Below are 20,151 nucleotides of genomic sequence, written 5' to 3' on the forward strand. Positions count from 1 at the left end.
TTGGCGGTTTGGTGTTCTGGAGCACTCAAGTGCTACATCTACATCTACGTCTACATCATACATAATTTTTTTTTTTTAGTTTACAAATGGAGAGCTGACAAGGCAGTTGTCAATCTTCCCAGGAGAGGGCGTCCCAGCAAAATCACTCCTAGGTTGGAGCATTTCATGCTCTGAGATATAATAAAAAGCCCAAGAGCTCCATCCTGTGACCTACAAGCTTCTGTAAGCACATGAAATGTTTATGTTCATGACAGTACAATCAGAAAAAGACCAAACAAGTATGGCTTTAAGGGAAGGGTGGCTAGGAAAAAGTCCCTTCTGTTTAAAAAGAAAATGGAGCATGCATTAGGTTTGCCAAACTGCATAAGTTCTGGAACAATATCCTTCGGGCTGAGGAGACCAAGACAGAGATGTGTTGTTATCATGTACAGAACTAAAACGCAGCATATCACAAACATCCCATGAATATCAGGGTGTTGGAATGACCAAGTCAAAGCCCAGACCTCAACCCCATTGAGACGCTCTGGTGGGATCTAAAGAGAGCTGTGCATAAACGAATGTCACCAAAAAAACAAACAAACACCTGAATCAATGTTGTAAAGAACTGCAGACCAAAATTTCTCCAAAATCATGACACAAACACCTACAGATAACGTTTACTTCAAATTATTATTGATAAAGTTCACATGTTATTGAGTCATAGAGTGTACTCTTAATTTTTTCTCCCCACATGGTTTCTTAATGGGCGGCACGGTGGTGTAGTGGTTAGTGCTGTAGCCTCACAGCAAGAAGGTTCTGGGTTCAAGCCCAGCGGCCGACGAGGGCCTTTCTGTGCGGAGTTTGCATGTTCTCCCCGTGTCCGCGTGGGTTTCCTCCGGGTGCTCCGGTTTCCCCCACAGTCCAAAGACATGCAGGTTAGGTTAACTGGTGACTCTAAATTGACCGTAGGTGTGAATGTGAGTGTGAATGGTTGTCTGTGTCTATGTGTCAGCCCTGTGATGACCTGGCGACTTGTCCAGGGTGTACCCCGCCTTTCGCCTGTAGTCAGCTGGGATAGACTCCAGCTTTCCTGCGACCCTGTAGAATAGGACAAGTGGCTACAGATAATGGATGGATGGTTGGTTTCTTAAAGGTCCCATGGCATGAAATTTTCACTTTCTGAGGTTTTTTAACGTTAAAATGAGTTCCTCTGACCTTCTTAAGTCACCCCAGTGGCTAGAAATTTCATAATGTGTAAACCAAACTATGCCCAACATTTGAGAATGGCGCGTTGATAAACTCTTCCCTTGCCGACGTCAGCAAGGGAGATGATCCCCACGCCCCCCCCTCTGGATTCCCACCCACTGTATGGATTGCCCGCCCAACTCAAAAGTTGCTGTTTGTCGTACCAAGCCTACTGCGCATGCGCAGAACACATGACACAACATGGAAATTGCGCTGTACATGGATGTGACAACACAGAAAGGAGTCTGTTTTTACTGCCGACGGGAGAGCCCCTGAAGACGCAGTGGCTTAATTTTATTTACTCCAATAATACGCCGTCGAGTCTACCTAAGACGGTGTATGTTTGTCGGAAGCATTTTCCTGATGAATGTTTCCACAACTTGGGACAGTACAGGGCAGGTTTTGCACATCAACTGTCACTGAAGCCTGGGTCCGTACCAAGCATCCCTGCCGCATCAGCCACAAACACCGAACAAGTAAGTGTAGAACTGTTAAGTCGTTTTGCCGTGTTTTAAAATCGGTGCGTTAGCCTAGCAATGGCTACATTAACTGTGCAGCTAACCGCTTCCTGCAGTTAGCCAGGTACATGGGCTCGAGTTGTACCATTTTTTTTTTTTTTAGACAGGGCGGACGGACCAGGGCATTCGCCCGCCTGGCCATACCTGACGAGGAGCGCTCTCGGCCGGCTTGGGAGGCAGACGGCAGCCCCTCCTGGAAGTGCAGTTTTACCATGGGCCTCATGCGGAAAAAAATGACAAAGTCCCAGTTTTACCATGGGCTCGAGTTGTACCATTTTTTTTTTTTTAAAGACAGGGCGGACGGACCAGGGCATTCGCCCACCTGGCCGTGCCCGACGAGGAGCGCTCTCGGCCGGCTTGGGAGGCAGACGGCAGCCCCTCCCCCCATGGCACGCCCTCACCGTGTACTCTTCCCTGCCTCCTGCTTCTCATTAGCAAAACGACGCACTGGGAAAAGCGCTGAAATGGGGCTTTCTCCCAGGAGGCTATATCTACGTGTCGAGGGTTCATTTCGAGAAAGGCTGCGGATATAACATCCGGAAGCCTCCACGAGCCCGTTTAAAGCATCAACAAACCACCATGCCATGGGCCCTTTAATGTTGGTGTACTTTGGGGGGGGGAGACGACATATTGAAATCTGTGTTGTTTTTTTGTTGTCACCTGAGGTTGGTTGGTTGGTTGTTTACAGAAGTTGTTGAGGAGCACACAATTGTCATTTAGGCTGTAAATCAATAGACAATAAAATTAACGGAAGGTGTACTTTATTCCCCCCAACTGTAATCCAGGTTGGTAATGAAAGAACAGCAGATACCACAGATGTCTGATTTTGATCAAATCCAGCATTTTTAATGACCGCTGCAAAAGAAATGGGTCATTTTAAAAATCATTTTTCTTACATTTGGTAACAATAAGGCAAAAGGAGTTAACTGAACATCACTGAAAAAGTTGAACAAGTATAAATATTAATAAAATCCCCCAAAGCTACAGCGAGTCATCGCTGTAGCTTTGGGGGATTTTATTAATCAATCAATCATCGAACGTTGTCGATGATTATTAATCACTTGATTCTGTCCCCTGTCGAAGATCACTTTTTCCACTTTGTGTGAGCGCAGAAAAAGTTCCCTCACTGCGGTATAGTCCACGTAGCGCCAAGTAATTAAGATTTTAAGTCATACAAAGATAATCATTTTGGCAAGTAGTGTGAATTCTTTTTAGAAGATTTCCTTTATGTGCATTTTTTTTTTTTTGCTCATGTTCCAGTTTACGCTGAGACCAGGACATACGGTATAAGTGTGTGAGAAAGAGTGAAAAAGTCAACAATAGTCCTCACATTCGTTGTTGTGGACATTATTTTTTTTTTTTTTGTGGAAAAACTACAAAATTACAAAACGATCAACCCATTCTAAAATTGCTAAAAATATTGCAAAAATCTGTTAAATTAGAAATAAAACAATAATACTCATTTACACTGCAAGGCATATCCAAGTTTCATCACACATTGTGTTTGATACTGTATATTACAGTGTCTTGTGTAAATCTGACCAGTGGCTGCAGATTTTGAAAAATGGAAAATAAGATCCCAACAAAAACAAAAACAAACAAACAAACAAACAAACAAACAAACAAACCCCAAATAAAATTCCATTTTCCAAGAAAGCGGTAAGTCTTCAGGTCAGCTCTCAGACTGTGTTTGGTTTTGCTGGAAATGACATCAGCAGGTGCTACTGAGATGCCCCAACAGAGAGCTAGGAGTGCAATACTGTGTCTGGGGGGGGAAAAAAAAAAAAGAAAAGAAAAAAATTGTTATGGATATTAATTAGCCTTCACATTTCTCCAATATCTTTAACAAAACACCTCCTTGCAAGCCTAACCACCGGTCACATTTCAGCAAAAAAAAAAAAAAAAAAGGTAGAAACAGCTCTCTGGTCAGAGAGCATTATCTTCCTTTTCTTCAACCTAAACAAATGGTTCATTTATTTAAAAAAAAAAAAAATCCCATTACAATAAAAGAATAAAATATATATATATTTAAAGGCCTTAAAATATTCTCCATTCAGACTCCGTTCCCTTCAGGTAGTTTATGGAGGATGAGACAAAGAAACCTGTAAAAACGAAAGAAGAGAGAACTTTAGCCCATGGCAGAAGACACTAACTGAAAAACGGCAAGAGAAACAAAGCATTAGAATGACAAGAATGAAGATTTGAAATAGCAACAACATGAATAGCTTGCTATTTCTTCTATGGGCGGCACGGTGGTGTAGTGGTTAGCGCTGTCGCCTCACAGCAAGAAGGTTCCGGGTTCGAGCCCAGCGGCCGGCGAGGACCTTTCTGTGCCGAGTTTGCATGTTCTCCCCGGGTCTGCGTGGGTTTCCTCCGGGTGCTCCGGTTTCCCCCACAGTCCAAAGACATGCGGTTAGGTTAACGTGGGGCGGCCTTGGGCTCATAGACATACAAACATAGACGCCGCATTGAGCTGGTGGCCCGTTGCTGGGATACGTCAGAGTGTCCGCCATATTGGATGTGGCGGATCTTCCCCGTAAACCAATGCAAGTAAATGGACTGAACTTCATAAAGCCCCTTTCTACAATAATATTTAACTCGATGCCTTTTATTCACCCATTAAGACACACACGTATCTATTTGGGAAACAAACAGGCATCAAAACAACGTATACAACTTTTAATGTGATGGTTATAAATAGTGTGCGAAATACCCGTCAATATTCCGTGGGAGGTGTGACTTAAATTTCCTCAACATGCAGCAGGCCTATACCGGAATCAAGCTATTGGAAATTTTTTTAAATTTTTTATTCCGCTGCTACTATCGTAGGCTACTAGCGATATCTACACATCAAGGCATGTTTTGGAGCTCAGCGGGGATCGTGTAGAATAACGTGCTGTGCTTACGCTGCTGAAGCCGTGCCGTGCCGTCTCCGCATCACTTTCATTAAATGCCGTGCAGATAGGCTATAAAATGTCTCCAATAACAGTTTTTGCAATATACAGTGCTATATGGAAAAAAAATTCAATTAAACCATATTACAATAGGATTGCTCCATGTGATTGCTTCACAGTCTGACATGCTTCCAATCTCTTCTATTTTTGAGTGTGCCATCACCATCTGACAGCTGGTGGTGAAATTGGTTGGGTGGGCTATGAAATAAATTATACCCATAGAAAAGAGTAGAAAGGAAATACTTCGTTGTTTGGAGACAGGTTTTACCGAGCGGCTATTATGCGCGAGACTTCATATTAGCCACAAAGTCAGAAAAATCTGTTCGTAAAATTACGTTATAATGACCAGAAAAGTATTTTTCCAGTCTCACCTGTGAAAGGTAATCCCATGTGATCTCGTTTGGATGGTAAACCTGTTGGTACAGTTAAACGCAGCACGAGTGAGGCATCTTTATTCTCGGCTACTTTGCCACCACATCCAATATGGCGGCGAGGGTGACGTATGATTCTACGCTCAATGCGGCGTCTATGTTTGTACGTCTATGCTTGGGCTGAAGCGCCCTTGAGCAAGGTACCGAACCCCTGACTGCTCCCCGGGCGCTCTGGTGTGGCTGCCCACTGCTCTGAGTGTGTGTGTGTGTGTGTGTGTGTGTGTGTGTTCACTGCTTCAGATTGGTTAAATGCAGAGGATGAATTTCACTGTGCATGTAACAAATAAAAGTTTCTTCTTATTACTGAAGTTTTTTTTTTTTTAAATGGCATAAAAATGAAGAACTTTAAAAAAAAAAAAAAGGTATAAAGGGACGAGAAGCCTCACAGTGAACAGTCTGTGCAGTATACAGTAGATGAAACATGCAGCTAATTTAATCCGCAGTAAAACGTTTCCAACAAAGTCACGCATCAGCTATACGAGCAAAAATGAAACAAACAGTCGGAGGTGAAACCAGTTGATATTCGAAATGCCTGATGTAATCCTTGCCAAAACATGGCATTCATTTCATGTGGTTCCAAGGTTGCAAGAATGTAAATGAGCTCTTTTTCCTGAAGCTTCTTCACTTCATTGCTGCCATAGCAACGCCTAGCAATGCTGACAGAGATGTCCACTTTTACTATTCTCACATTTATTATCGAAGTACGCTGCGGCTGCTCGCTGGAGGGGCGTTCGTAGAATTATCGCAGATGTCAGTATTTATCGGTTTCGTCTCAGACGTGTCTGTATGATGTCTAGTCGGGGCAGGGGTCTAATCTAATCTAAGTGAAGGGCAAATCTACAACCCCAATTCCAAAACAAGTTGGAACACTGTGTAAAACAAAAACAGAATGTGAAGATTTGCAAACCATGGAAACCTAGATTGCATTGAAAATCGTACAAAGACAACATATCAAATGTTGAAACTGAGATATTCTCTTTTTTTTTTTTTTAAATATACTGAATGCTCATTTTGAATTTCATGTCAGCAACATGTTTCAGAAAACTTGGGACAGGGGCAACAAAAGTTTGAAAAAAAAAAAAAGTTGTGTAATGCTTAAAAAAAAAAAAATCTAATATTAGGTTAATTGGCAACAGGTCAGTAAGATGATTGGGTATAAAAATAGCATCCCAGAGAGGCGGAGTCTCTCAGAAGTAAAGATGGCGAGGGGTTCACCGCTCCGTGAAAGACTGCGCGGGCAAACAGTGCAACAATTTAAGAATAACGTTCCTCAAATGTAAAAATGCAAAGAATTTGGGGATCACATCATCTATGGTACATAATATCATTAAAAGGTTCAGAGAATCTGGAGAAATCTCTGTATGCAAGAGACAAGGCTGAAAACTGACACTGGATGCCTGTGATCTTCAGGCTCTTAGGTGATACTGCATTAAAAGCAGATACGTGTCTGTAGTGGAAATCACTGTATGGCTCAGGAACACTTCAGAAAACCATCGTCTGTGAAAGCAGTTCATTACTGCATCCATAAATGCAAGTTAAAACCAAATATAAACAATATCCAGAAACACCGCCACCTTCTCGGGGCCCGAGCTCTTTTACGATGGACTGAGGCGAAGTAGAAAACTGTCCCGAAGTCTGACAAATCAAAAGCAGAAATTCTTTTTAGAAATCATGGACGCCACGTCCTCCAGGCTAAAGAGGAGAGGGACCATCCGGCTTGTTATCAGTACACAGTTCAAAAGCCAGCGTGTGTGATGGTATGAGGGTGCATTAGTGCACATGACATGGGTAGCTTGTACATCTGGGAAGGCATCATTAATGCTGAATGATATATACATGTTTCAGAGAAACATGCTGCCATCCAGACAATCTTTTTCAGGGAAGGCCTTCCTATTTTCAGCCAGGGGCGTGTTTAGCCTATTTTTGGGGGTGCTCAAGCACCCCCAAAAACGAGTTCAGCACCCCCTAGCTCAGCACCCTCAAAAACACTGCTTTTGGACGTAATTTTCAGAAATAAGTGCCCTTGCGCACTGCGCAATGAATGTGTGCGCGGGCGTGTGTGTGTTCTTGAATTCACCTGTTACGTGAGAGTTCTATGACCAGTAAAATCCCTCTCCTCCTTGCGTCCCCTCTGATTGGGTTGCCTGTCCGCGCGAGTGCTTGCTACGACATGGTGGGTTTTTTTATCTGGATTCCACGCCGATGAGGAACTCGAAGTAGCACCTGAGTATTACTGGCATAGCGAGATGTGAAGGTACGGACTGGAGTTACAATTGTTAAACACAACACAATAATATGCATAATGCAATATTGATGTTCCCTGGTCTATGAACAGAATGATAAAAACGACATTTATCATCTATATCGAGATACTTTTGTGCAGAGCTGTACAAGTGCTACCGTGCTAGACCACCGTGTGTTAGTCAATTTTATTTAATGTAACATAGCGTTTACTAATGTAAACTAATGTAAAATCATAATAATGCACACTATTATTACACAATGCACAATAACAATTACCACTGTTCAAAATGAATAGCTCCAACATTACAAATGCAGTAGTAGGTCTTGTTTAGTTAAAAATATAACAAATATTTGTGTCAGTGGTTGGAAATGTGTAGATCTCATAGTTTATTGGGTCAGCTTCTGTTAAAACATTGCATAAGTCTAGTCTTGTCTAGTCTTCTTGTCTAGTTAAGTCTAGTCTAAATGCGGAATAAACGCGGAAACACTGTCGTTCAAGCCAGGTGCCTCTGTCAGCTCTGGGGGCTAAGCACCCCCAAAGATCAGATGCTAGAATCACCCCTGCTTTCAGCAAGACAATGCCAAACTGCTTTCTGCACATATTAAAACTGCATGGCTCTGTTGTAAGAGAGTCCAGGTGCTAAACTGGCCTGCCTGCAGTCCAGACCTGTCTATCATTGAAAACATTTGGTGCATTATGAAGCACAAAATATGACAAAGGAGACCCTGAACTGTTGAGCAACTGAAATCAGCAAGAATGGGACAACATTTCTCTTTCAAAACTACACCAACTGGTCTCCTCAGTTCCCAAACGTTTACAGAGTGTTGTTAAAAGTAGAGGTGATGCAACACAGTGGTAAACATGCCCCTGTCCCAACTTTTGGAAAAAAAAAAAAAAATTCTGTTTCAACATTTGATATGTTGTCTTTGTACTATTTTCAATGAAATGTAGGGTCTCCATGATTTGCAAATTATCGCATCGTTTTTATTTACAGTTTACGCAGCGTCCCAACTTTTTCGGAATTGGGGTTGTAAGTAAAACACTTCAGCAAATAAAATACAACTTTGTTTTAAATAGTCACTTTCGTTATTTTGATCTAAAATATTAGTCAGAATTATAAACAATGATCACCAGTTTGATTTCCTTTTATGTGCCCCCTTGACACCAGATTTGAGGCTACTACAAAAGCACATCAGCATTTCCGGTCTAGCGTTATCAAAAACTTCATTTCTTCCACCAGTGTCACTATTTTCCAAACTTTTTCATCGTCTACAAAAGGCTCTCTGTACAACTCTGTACACTATGTTAGGATTTGAAGAATAAAGTGCTAGTATTAAGCTGTCAGGATGAGAATGTGATGGATGTGACAGAGGTGAGAAGAGACGAGCAGTTCACTTCACATTTTAAAATGGCTCCATCTCAACTAACGGCACGCTGCCAATTCCCTGCGTTTCCTCTTTTGTGTAACGTTATACAAAAGTATAATGTCAACAAATCTTCCTCAGTCCGACACGTGATGACAAGCTGCAGTTTTCTTTTTGAACATACGCCTACAATGCTGACCTTTTTCCTTATATTACAGGGTTTTCTCCGCCCCCCCTTTAAATCACCCTTAAATTCCATGGTACCTTCATTTGAAACTGGGCATGTACTTCAAATGAGGCCATAATTAAACGCAACGAAGTACTACCGAACACGAGGAAGTACCTACGGCAAGTTGTTTTTAACGACACTGCATGTTATTGAGGTGGATGTCACCAGAGCAGTCGTACGACAATGCAGTGCTGGGTAGGTCACATATTTTCCCGTTCACCTCCAAAACCTTTCAAGTGTTGCAAAGGTAAAATGCTTCGTTCAACTGTGTGACGGAAGCATGAGACGTGCACACCATTTTAAACATCTATACATTAATGTAGGATTATTATACATACAGGACACTTTTTCGATGGAATAAAAACATGGGCTCTATTCCCTTCTAGCGGGTTTCATTCATTTGCATGCAATATTGTTAGTATATCGCTTATCCTACGTGCATTACATCGCTCTACTGAATGGAGAACGAGTGGTGAATATGGTTTACAATATTGTACGGTTGTCAAGACAACATGACGTCACACGTCAGAGACGTAAAATTTCTGCGTTAGCGAGCGGCTGGGACGATTTGTGGCCGTCGGGTTTACTTTGTCGAATACGGAAGATTCTGAGAGAATTTTGAAAGAGAAAGACATGTTGAACAGCCAAAAGGAATGCGTATGTGTAGTAATAATAAAAGGCTTTTTTTTCGTGATATCAGATATATTCCATTCCACTCATCTTCAACTCATTCAGTATCATGCTAGCTGAATGGAATATATCTGATAGGCCACTCAACGCCAGCCAATTGAGGTTTTTCACCCACGTGACCAAGTCATGTGAGGCTGCCATTTTGGACGTCACGGCTCGGATCAGTTTGAATGCGAGGAAGGCGATAAACGAAAAACATAAAAGAAAAAGGAGCGAGATGCAGAAAACACCTTCACTATCCAGCGACGTAGGGCATTTACAGGGCGAGCAGAGGGAGAGGTATTTGCAAAAATTGAGGTTAGCAGGCTTAGAGAACGACGTTTACCTGCTTCCACCAGGATTGTTCACTGACGTACGGAAGTACACGAAGCCCTCGTCTTTACCTGACTTCGGCCCACATGATCTGTATACCTATGTCGTTAAAAACCCATCGCCATACACAGGTATTGATCTGAAAGCGTAGAAGAGTTTGGATGCCTACAAATATTTTGTGTCAGGCTGGGTAACATGCCTACATCAGCGGGTCGTCCCTGGAGCCGGTGGTCGCCATCTGATTACAGCTAAGGTTTGTTCACATTTTCATTTACTTTCGGTCCTCAGGATAAACAAAATGTTATTAAATGTCATTGAAATAACTTCTTAGTCTGTTGAGACATGGCCCGTTATAAATTTGCTGTTACCAGGCAATGACCAAGAACTGTATTATTAGGGTCGGTGTAGTTGTAGCAGTGTACTAGCAGCTAGCTGTTAGCACTAGCTAATGTCAACATCATCATAGCTGGTATGTTACTGTAGCAATGTTTACATTCAGTCATGTGGATGACTGTTAAAACCTTTCAGTCTCAAGTTTTTCCTTTACTGGATTTACTAGTTTACTGTAATTATGATCCGGCAGCTATTTACACCGGATCCAGTGTAAATAGCTGCCGGAGCGCGCTCCGGCTTGTTCCCCCTCAAATTAAGCAGTGCGCTCCGGGAGCAAGCCGGAGCGCGCTGCTTAATTTGAGGGGGAGCAAGCCGGAGCGCGCTCCGGAACCTCGGCCGGAGCACTCCGGGAGCAAGCCGGAGCGCGCTGCTTAATGTGAGGGGGAGCAAGCCGGAGCGCGCTCCGGCAGCTATTTACACTGGATCCGGTGTAAATAGCCGCCGGATCATAATTACAGTAAACTAGTAAATCCAGTAAAGGAAAAACTTGAGACTGAAAGGTTTTAACAGTCATCCAAATGACTGAACGTAAACATTGCTACAGTAACATACCAGCTACTATGTTGTTGACATTAGCTAGCTTGACCTTCAAAATGGCAGACACCGGGGCGTCACGTGACCCTGTGACGTCAGGTGAAAAACCTCTATTATTTAAATGTCCCGTAGATCCATGATGTACAGTATTTCGTGTGAAAAATGCAAGTTTTTCGACACGAGAAGATAAACTTCATATCTTCAAGCCAACGCGTGATGTTCTTTTTATTATATGGACACATTCACAAACGAAAAGTGCCCAAATTTATCAAAACACTTCATTGATTTACTAACGAGTGGCATATAGAGATTTATCATACGACCTGTACAGACCCGCGCGTGCACACTTAATAAAACCAGTGGGAAAAGTCATGTGACCGGGCAGACAGAGATTTTTTAACCCGGTCCGGAAAAAGCCGTATGCAGCCCCGGACCCGTTTCCCCTTGCTTCCACTGTTTTGTTTACTGAGGCAAACATTGGTGTAAGAAATATACAAAAATCTTGTTCTTCCAGGTGCTAGTGTCACATCCATTATTCCAAAAAAAAAAAAAAGTTTGGTATCGAGTCATCATCAGGTGAAGCTTGCACTGACTCGACTGCCAACTCGAGTCCATTTTAATTTCAAATCAAAGTTCTTTTGTGTCGACTTAATAGGCTTGTATTGAACTGACTTTTGCTAACGATGTTATCTTAAAATTGTTTTCATTTCCAGGGAACAGTAAAGTCGGTTGTATTTTATAGAATTCAAACTGTTATTTCAAACTTGTGCAAAGATGATTCGGCATATAAATGACTTGCTGTCAATCAAAAATTGATTGGTTCGTTTTTTTGCACACCATTGTTCATTGTTTTCCCACTGGTGCAAGTTAGTCAAAGAAGGCCATATGATAAAATGCTTATTGACCGAGTTAGGTTGGTTCGGACGGGAAAATATTTGGCTCTTGGTCATGGCATGGCCTCGAGCCAAGCATTTTCCCATCCGGCCCTCCCACTTGGTCAATGAGGAAGTGTTACAGTTTTGGTTCTCCATGTTCTGGACATAGCTTGTATGAAAAATACGAATGGCATATTTCCCAGTAAAAAAACACTTGTGTGTGTATTTTATATACAAGTAAAATAAAACAGAAAACGCACCAGTTTTTCTGAAACCTGTCTCATAGTACCCTAAATAATTAGGTCAAGGTCAGCCAATACTCCTATGACTCTAAGCTAGCTTTAGGTGTAGTTTGGAAATTAGGGTGCATCAGTTGCCCCCTAAAAATGAAAAGTTCCTCCGATCATGATGCATTTTTGTTTTGATGTTCCTTTTGGTAAGAAAACACACTGGGTGAAATATTTTTGACAAAATTCTAAAGTTTAATGGTGGCACCAGGAGCTCAAAGTTATAAAGCTGCTATTTTATGACAAAATTTCGATCACTTTTCATGAGACATTATGGCACCTTATAGAGTATACCAAATATCTTAGATACACATTTTTAGTGCATATTCTAAATATATTATCAAGCCCAGTTTGAGTTTTAGCTGTTCATTGAATCATTGTTCAACTACTTTTAAACAATACAAATGTATTATGAATCACATTAATGCTTCTCAATCCCTCGCAAAGGTTCTTAACATGATCTCTGGCTCACAAGAAATCAATAAATGGAGTCCAACATTGTGATTCAAACCTTACGCGAAAACATAAAATAAGCGTTTTTTGGCAAAAAATGAACCTCATGGTGCCACCATTAGACTTTTGAATATGGTCAAACAATTTTACAGGATGTCTTTACTGGTGAAAAGGAACACCCGAACAAAAATGCATCAGATTTTATGAAAGTGAGGGCAACTGATGCACCCTACTGGAAATGTATTTCACAATAATTATATACATAAAGAAAGAAGAACTGTCCTCCAAAAAAAAAAAATCCTGAGATTGTCACATGATTGTGGTGAAACAAAGCTTTCCCTCCAGGAATGTGCTTAAATTCACTCAGCGACGCACATTTGAAATTAGAGGTGGTTAAAACTATAACACACACACACGGACCTGACACACCTCACTACACTATATGGCCAACACAGTATGTCGATACCGGAGTACTGAACATTCTGTTCCCAAACCACGGGCATAAATACAGGAGTTGTTCTTACTTTGCTGTTATAATAACCTCCACTCTTCTGGGAAGGCTTTCCACTCGATTTTGGAGTGTGGGTCATTCCGTGCCAACTCACCTAAATTTCAGGAACTCCCCCACATCACCGTCTCAGATTTTACTCAAAAAATTCTCTAATCAAGAATCATATGTTTGTACCACACATGCAAAATATTAGCCCCCAATTATGTTGTAGTTTTGGAACTACAGGCCTTTGAAATATTGATGTCAAAACACCACATGTCGAAATTGGCTCTTTCCCCAACTTCAGAGACCCATAACTTTTTATTGCAGCTATCTAGAAAGTTGTGTGTGCAGATTCTTACTGAATGATACCCACTCTTTTCAAATCTGTTGCCAGAAAGCCTCTGAAGGACATACTTTTTGCATAATAGGAAGCCAAAAATGGCATTTTGGCCAAAATCGCTTAAAATTCATTAAAACTCTAAGGGGCCTAGTAGAAATATGAAACTAGTTAGATTTTTTTCCTCATTACATAGTAATTGTAGGGTTGTTATCTGTTCACAGAAACATATTTTGCGATGAAAATTATATTCCTGAATTTTTAAAAATTTTTTTAACATCTTGCGTCCTTTCCGAGGGGGCTAAAATAGGGCATTTTTGCCATCTTATTTGGTAATGTGGCTAGGGGTTTAGGATCTTCTAATTTTTTGTGAAGATGCTCTCATATAAGATGTAACTACTCCCTGATTTTTTTTAACAAACGCCCCTTGCTTCATATTTTAATAATTTGTTTTGTACATGGACAGTTTCATCATTTTTCACTTTTTTCCACATTCAGAACTCTGTAACTCTACATTGGAAAATTCCTACTAGCAGCTTGAAATTTTTCAAGTTCTGGAGGGAATGGGCTATTTTCCTCATAAATTAAAGATGTGGTGACTTTTTCTATCCATATATATATATATATATATATATATATATATATATATATATATATATATATATATATTAGCAATGATATCCTTAGCCCAATTGCACCCACTCAGCTGGAGATGAGAAGGGTTTCTTCTGATGTGGTACCATCATCGGTAGTGGACATAGGACCTGAAACCACACCAGTTTTACAGTCCCAGTTACAGGCCCCAAGCCAAATGTCCCAATCTGCACCAAATATGTACCAGCCGGGCAAATATATTGCCTGTGTTTATGACAGAAAATGGTACATTGGAAATATTGTCACCAGAAATGAAGAAGAAAATGATGTGTATGTCAATTTCATGAGACAAGGACGAGGCAACACATTCTCATGGCCACCACAAAGCAGGAAAGATGAATGTTGGGTGCCTTTGCTTCATGTCCTTTGTGTGGTAGAGGCCCCAAACATAAAAAGTGGGGGACGCCATTACCAACTAACAGAGGATGACTTCAAACTTGTGAAAGACTTAAGTTTTAACTTATGTACTACTAGATGACAGTTTATGAGTGTCTTAGCACATCACATGAAACTGTACTGCCTGTGAATGAATTACCCATTATCACGGATGCCCATATTTGACTTTAAATTATGTACAAATCTTGTGATGTTTTTCAACATCATGATCATGGATCATTGAATGTGTTAATATGTAAATAAAACCTCATTGCTAAATGTTTTGTGCTTACACAACCTTGAAGTATATTAAAAATACTACTCCAGAATTTTGTTGTTATTTTTCTATATTTTCCAAGGATATTCAACAAAAATTGCAATTATACCTAAAATTTTCTAATTGCAAAAAATACTATACAATACAGTAAAAGTTGTTCAGGAAATGTGTATGCCTAGATTAGGTTCTTATAAGCCTTAATTTGTGTGCAAAACACCCCTTCATTATTCCCTTGTTTATTAAAAGCTGCCCAGCGTTTTTGTCATTTTTGGCCAAATAGCTGTTTTTAGGTCCCAATAGAAAGAAAAATATGAATTTCTTGGGCATACTACTACTAAAATATGAAAATTTGTGTGTCAATGTATGTAAATCTGAAATAGCTGCTAGTAGGAATCTTCCAATTTAGAGTTACAGAGTTCTGAATGTGGAAAAAAGTGAAAAATGATGAAACTGTCCATGTACAAAACAAATTATTAAAATATGAAGCAAGGGGCGTTTGTTAAAAAAAAATCAGGGAGTAGTTACATCTTATATGAGAGCATCTTCACAAAAAATTAGAAGATCCTAAACCCCTAGCCACATGACCAAATAAGATGGCAAAAATGCCCTATTTTAGCCCCCTCGGAAAGGACGTAAGATGTTAAAAAATTTTTTTTTAATTCAGGAATTGAAATTTCATGGCAAAATGTGTTTCTGTGAACAGATAACAACCCTACAATTACTATGTAGTGAGGAAAAAAATCTAACTAGCTTCATATTTCTACTATGCCCCCTAGAGTTTTAATGAATTTTAAGTGATTTTGGCCAAAACGTCATTTTTGGCTTCCCATTATGCAAAACGTATGTCCTTCAGAGGCTTTGTGGCAACAGATTTGAAAAGAGTGGGTATCATTCAGTAAGAATCTGCAAACACAACTGTCTAGATAGCTGCAATAAAAAGTTATGGGTCTCTGAAGTTGGGGAAAGAGCCATTTCGTCATGTGGTATTTTGACATCAAAATTTCAAAGGCCTGTAGTTCCAAAACTACAATGAATTGGGAGCTAATATTTTGCATGTGTGGTACAAACATATGATTCTTGATTATAGAATTTTTTGAGCAAAATCTGAGACGGTGATGTGGGGACCCTTAGGTGAGTTGGCACGGAATGACCCGTGTGGCTGTGGGGATTTGTGCTCATCCAGCCACAAGAGTGCAAGAGGGTGAGCACCGATGTCGGGTGAGGGGGAGGTGTGCAGCCGAAAGTGCTCAAGTTCATCCCAAAGGTGTTCAGTGGGTTTGAGGTCAGGGCTCTGTGCAGGCCACTCGAGTTCTTCCACTCTAACTTTGGCGCACGCTGCGGTCACGGAGCTCGTTTTGTGCACAGGGACACGGTCATGCTGGGCCCCTTAGTTCCAATGGAGCGAAATCTTAAAAATGCTACAGCATACAAAGACATTCTAAACAATTGTGTTCGTCCAACTTGGTGATAACAGTTTAGAAAAGACCCACATATGGCTGTGAGGGTCAGGTATCTACGTATAATCCGGCTTGTCATCAGTGTGCAGTTCAAAAGCCAGCATCTGTGATGGTATGAGGGTGCATTAGTGCACATGACATGGGTAGCTTGTACATCTGGGAAGGCATCATCATTTTATATATATATATATATATATATATATATATATATATATATATATATATATATATATATATGATGCAGAGCGCGGGTGCTAAACTGGCCTGCCTGCAGTCCAGACCTGTCTCCGATTTCAAACATCTGGTGCAATATGAAGCACAAAATGCAACAAAGGAGACCACAAACTGTTGAAGAACTGAAATTGTACATCAGGCAAGAATGGGACAACATTCCTCTTTCAAAACCACAGCAATTGGTCTCTTCAGTTCCCAAATGCTTACAGAGTGTTATTAGAAGTCGAGGTGATGCAGCTTTTTTGAAACATGTTGCTGACGTCAAATTCAAAACGAGCATACATTTTTCAAAAAATAACTAAATATATATATATATATATATATATATAAAATAATTCTCAGTTTCAACATTTGATCTGTTGTCTTTTCACTATTTTCAATGAAAACATAAGGTTTCCAAGATTTGTAAATTAATTATCGAATTCTGTTTTTACAGTTTACACAGCGTCCAAACTTTTTGGAATTGGGGTTTTGCTTTTGGCCATACAGCATACCTCTCCACTGATGACTGTATAAAGCTTTTAAAAAAAAAAAAAAAACAACCACTAGATAGAACTCGACGCCAACGGTGTCGATGGGGATGCCTCCGCCCGGTAGACTACACGCCTTATTAAGTTGTGATTTGGGGATGGACATTTGACCTCACAGTAATCTTGACCTGGTGAAATTACTTGTATTAGCCTTGGAGATATTGTGCTCACAAGGTTTTCGGACAGACATTTGACCTCACAGTAATCTTGACCTTAGACCTTTTGATCTCAAAATCTAATCAGCTCATGTTTGTCCCAAAGCGCACAAATGGTGAAAGTTTGGTGAAATTCCTTTCATTAGCCTTTGAGATATCGTGTTCACAAGGTTTCGGGATGGACGCACGCACGGACAACCCGAAAACATAATGCCTCCTGCACCTTAAGGTGGCGGAGGCATAAAAATCTATGAAAACAAAAATGAACAGCTTTCTCAGTTCTGCTGCCTGGATTTTCAAAAACCGTAATCAGCTAACCATACATTCATACATCTTCAGCAAACACTTCTTCCTGGTCAGGGTCGTGGTGTATCTAAAGCTCATCTCAATAACAATGTGCACAAGGTGATTGACAATTCAGCCTGGATGGGATGCTAGTCCATAGCAAGGCACCATGCGTGCGCGCGCACACAGTTAGGGCAATTTATCTTTGCCAATCCACCTACCTGCACGTTTTCAGATAACTGGAGGAAACCAGAGAACCTGGAGAACACCACACAGACAATAATCTGAGATCTGGATTGAACCCAAAACCCTGATGCTGTGAGGCAGGGACTGTACCGCCACGCTCAAATAACTTCGGTTTTATTTTTTTAATTTGCTATGGACACAAAAATAGAATGAGCAAATGGTACATGGACTGTAACCATTCTTTACTTCTGATGATGTCTGTAAAAATACAGGCTCATTTTAGAAGAATGGGGAAACTGGAGTTTGCGCCACACTTGGAAAACTATTGTAAGGCATCCATCAGATAACTGGAGGAAACCAGTTATCCTGTCCTACAGGGTCGCGGGCAAGCTGGAGCCTATCCCAGCTGACTACAGGCGAAAGGCGGGGTACACCCTGGACAAGTCGCCAGGGCATCACAGGGCTGACACATACAGTGGTGCTTGAAAATTTGTGAACCCTTTAGAATTTTCTATATTTCTGCATAAATATGACCTAAAACAACAACAGATTTTCACACAAGTCCTAAAAGTAGATAAAGAGAACCCAGTTAAACAAAGAAGACCAAAATATTATACTTGGTCATTTATTAATTGAGGAAAATGATCCAATATTACATATCTGTGAGTGGCAAAAGTATGTAAACCTTTGCTTTCAGTATCTGGTGTGACCCCCTTGTGCAGCAATAACTGCAACTAAACGTTTCCGGTAACTGTTGATCAGTCCTGCACACCGGCTTGGAGGAATTTTAGCCCATTCCCCCGTACAGAACAGCTTCAACTCTGGGATGTTGGTGGGTTTCCTCACATGAACTGCTCGCTTCAGGTCCTTCCACAACATTTCGATTGGATTAAGGTCAGGACTTTGACTTGGCCATTCCAAAACATTCACTTTATTCTTCTTTAACCATTCTTTGGTAGAACGGCTTGTGTGCTTAGGGTCGTTGTCTTGCTGCATGACCCACCTTCTCTTGAGATTCAGTTCATGGACAGATGTCCTGATATTTTCCTTTCAAATTTGTTGGTATAATTTAGAATTCATTGTTCCATCAATGACGGCAAGCCATCTTGGCCCAGATGCAGCAAAACAGGCCCAAACCATGATACTACCACCACCATGTTTCACAGATGGGATAAGGTTCTTATGCTGGAATGCAGTGTTTTCCTTTCTCCAAACATAACGCTTCTCATTTAAACCAAAAAGTTCTATTTTGGTCTCATCCGTCCACAAAACATTTTTCCAATAGCCTTCTGGCTTGCCCACGTGATCTTTAGCAAACTGCAGACAAGCAGCAATGTTCTTTTTGGAGAGCAGTGGCTTTCTCCTTGCAACCCTGTCATGCACACCATTGTTGTTCAGTGTTCTCCTGATGGTGGACTCATGACCATTTACATTATCCAATGTGAGAGAGGCCTTCAGTTGCTTAGAAGTTACCCTGGGGTCCTTTGTGACCTCGCCGACTATTACACGCCTTGCTCTTGGAGTGATCTTTGTTGGTCGACCACTCCTGGGGAGGGTAACAATGGTCTTGAATTTCCTCTATTTGTACACAATCTGTCTGACTGTGGATTGGTGGAGTCCAAACTCTTTAGAGATGGTTTTGTAACCTTTTCCAGCCTGATGAGCATCAACAACGCTTTTTCTGAGGTCCTCATAAATCTCCTTTGTTTGTGCCATGATACACTTCCACAAACAAGTGTTGTGAAGATCAGACTTTGATAGATCCCTGTTCTTTAAATAAAACAGGGTGCCCACTCACACCTGATTGTCATCCCATTGATTGAAAACACCTGACCCTAATTTCACCTTCAAATTAACTGCTAATCCTAGAGGTTCACATACTTTAGCCACTCACAGATATGTAATATTGGATCATTTTCCTCAATAAATAAATGACCAAGTATAATATTTTGGTCTCCTTTCTTTAACTGGGTTCTCTTTATCTACTTTTAGGACTTGTGTGAAAATCTGATGATGTTTTAGGTCATATTTATGCAGAAATATAGAAAATTCTAAAGGGTTCACAAACTTTCAAGCACCACTGTAGACACAGACAACCATTCACACTCACATTCACACCTACGGTCAATTTAGAGTCACCAGTTAGCCTAACCTGCATGGCTTTGGACTGTGGGGGAAACCGGAGCACCCGGAGGAAACCCACGCGGACACGGGGAGAACATGCAAACATAGAAAGGCTCTCGTCGGCCACGGGGCTCGAACCCAGAACCTACTTGCTGTGAGGCGACAGTGCTAACCACTACACCACCGTGCCGCCCCCTATTGTAAGGCAGTTACATCTAAATATTCTATTACATTTCAATGCTTTTAGGCTTGAAATATGTGCATAGGGTCTGAAGGAACTATTTTAGCATGCTTCTGGGCTGCTCTTGCAACACGCCTGACCTGTCAAATAGTGAACGAATAATAAGCAGTCACTGGTGGCAGAGAGATTTGGTTCGGTCAGCAAAGTAGTAGTACAACTCCATGCCAATGGCATTGACAGGGACACCTACACTGCCAATAAGTCTAGTCTAGTATATTGGTTTGTATGCTTCAAATACCCTTAAACATCAAAAGTTTGGACACACCTTCTCATTCAGTGGTTTTTCTTTATTTT

General features: G+C 40.9%; 2 protein-coding genes across 3 annotated transcripts in view; both read right to left on the reverse strand.

Annotated features, from left to right (window-relative positions):
• clstn3 (calsyntenin 3) overlaps positions 1-2,503 on the reverse strand; it is a 77,037-nt gene extending 74,534 nt beyond the window's left edge. Inside the window, exon 1 of the mRNA XM_060921615.1 lies at positions 2,403-2,503. The gene's annotated coding sequence lies outside the window, so the exon portion shown is untranslated. The remainder of the gene's footprint in view (positions 1-2,402) is intronic.
• A 52-nt stretch (positions 2,504-2,555) lies between these two features.
• lpcat3 (lysophosphatidylcholine acyltransferase 3) overlaps positions 2,556-20,151 on the reverse strand; it is a 103,625-nt gene continuing 86,029 nt past the window's right edge. The window contains exon 13 of one of the 2 annotated variants that reach the window (XM_060921618.1): positions 2,556-3,844. The gene's annotated coding sequence lies outside the window, so the exon portion shown is untranslated. The remainder of the gene's footprint in view (positions 3,845-20,151) is intronic. The other variant, XM_060921619.1, reaches the window with a different exon arrangement.

This window comes from Neoarius graeffei, chromosome 5 (assembly GCF_027579695.1).
Source record: "Neoarius graeffei isolate fNeoGra1 chromosome 5, fNeoGra1.pri, whole genome shotgun sequence".
NCBI lineage: Eukaryota > Metazoa > Chordata > Actinopteri > Siluriformes > Ariidae > Neoarius > Neoarius graeffei.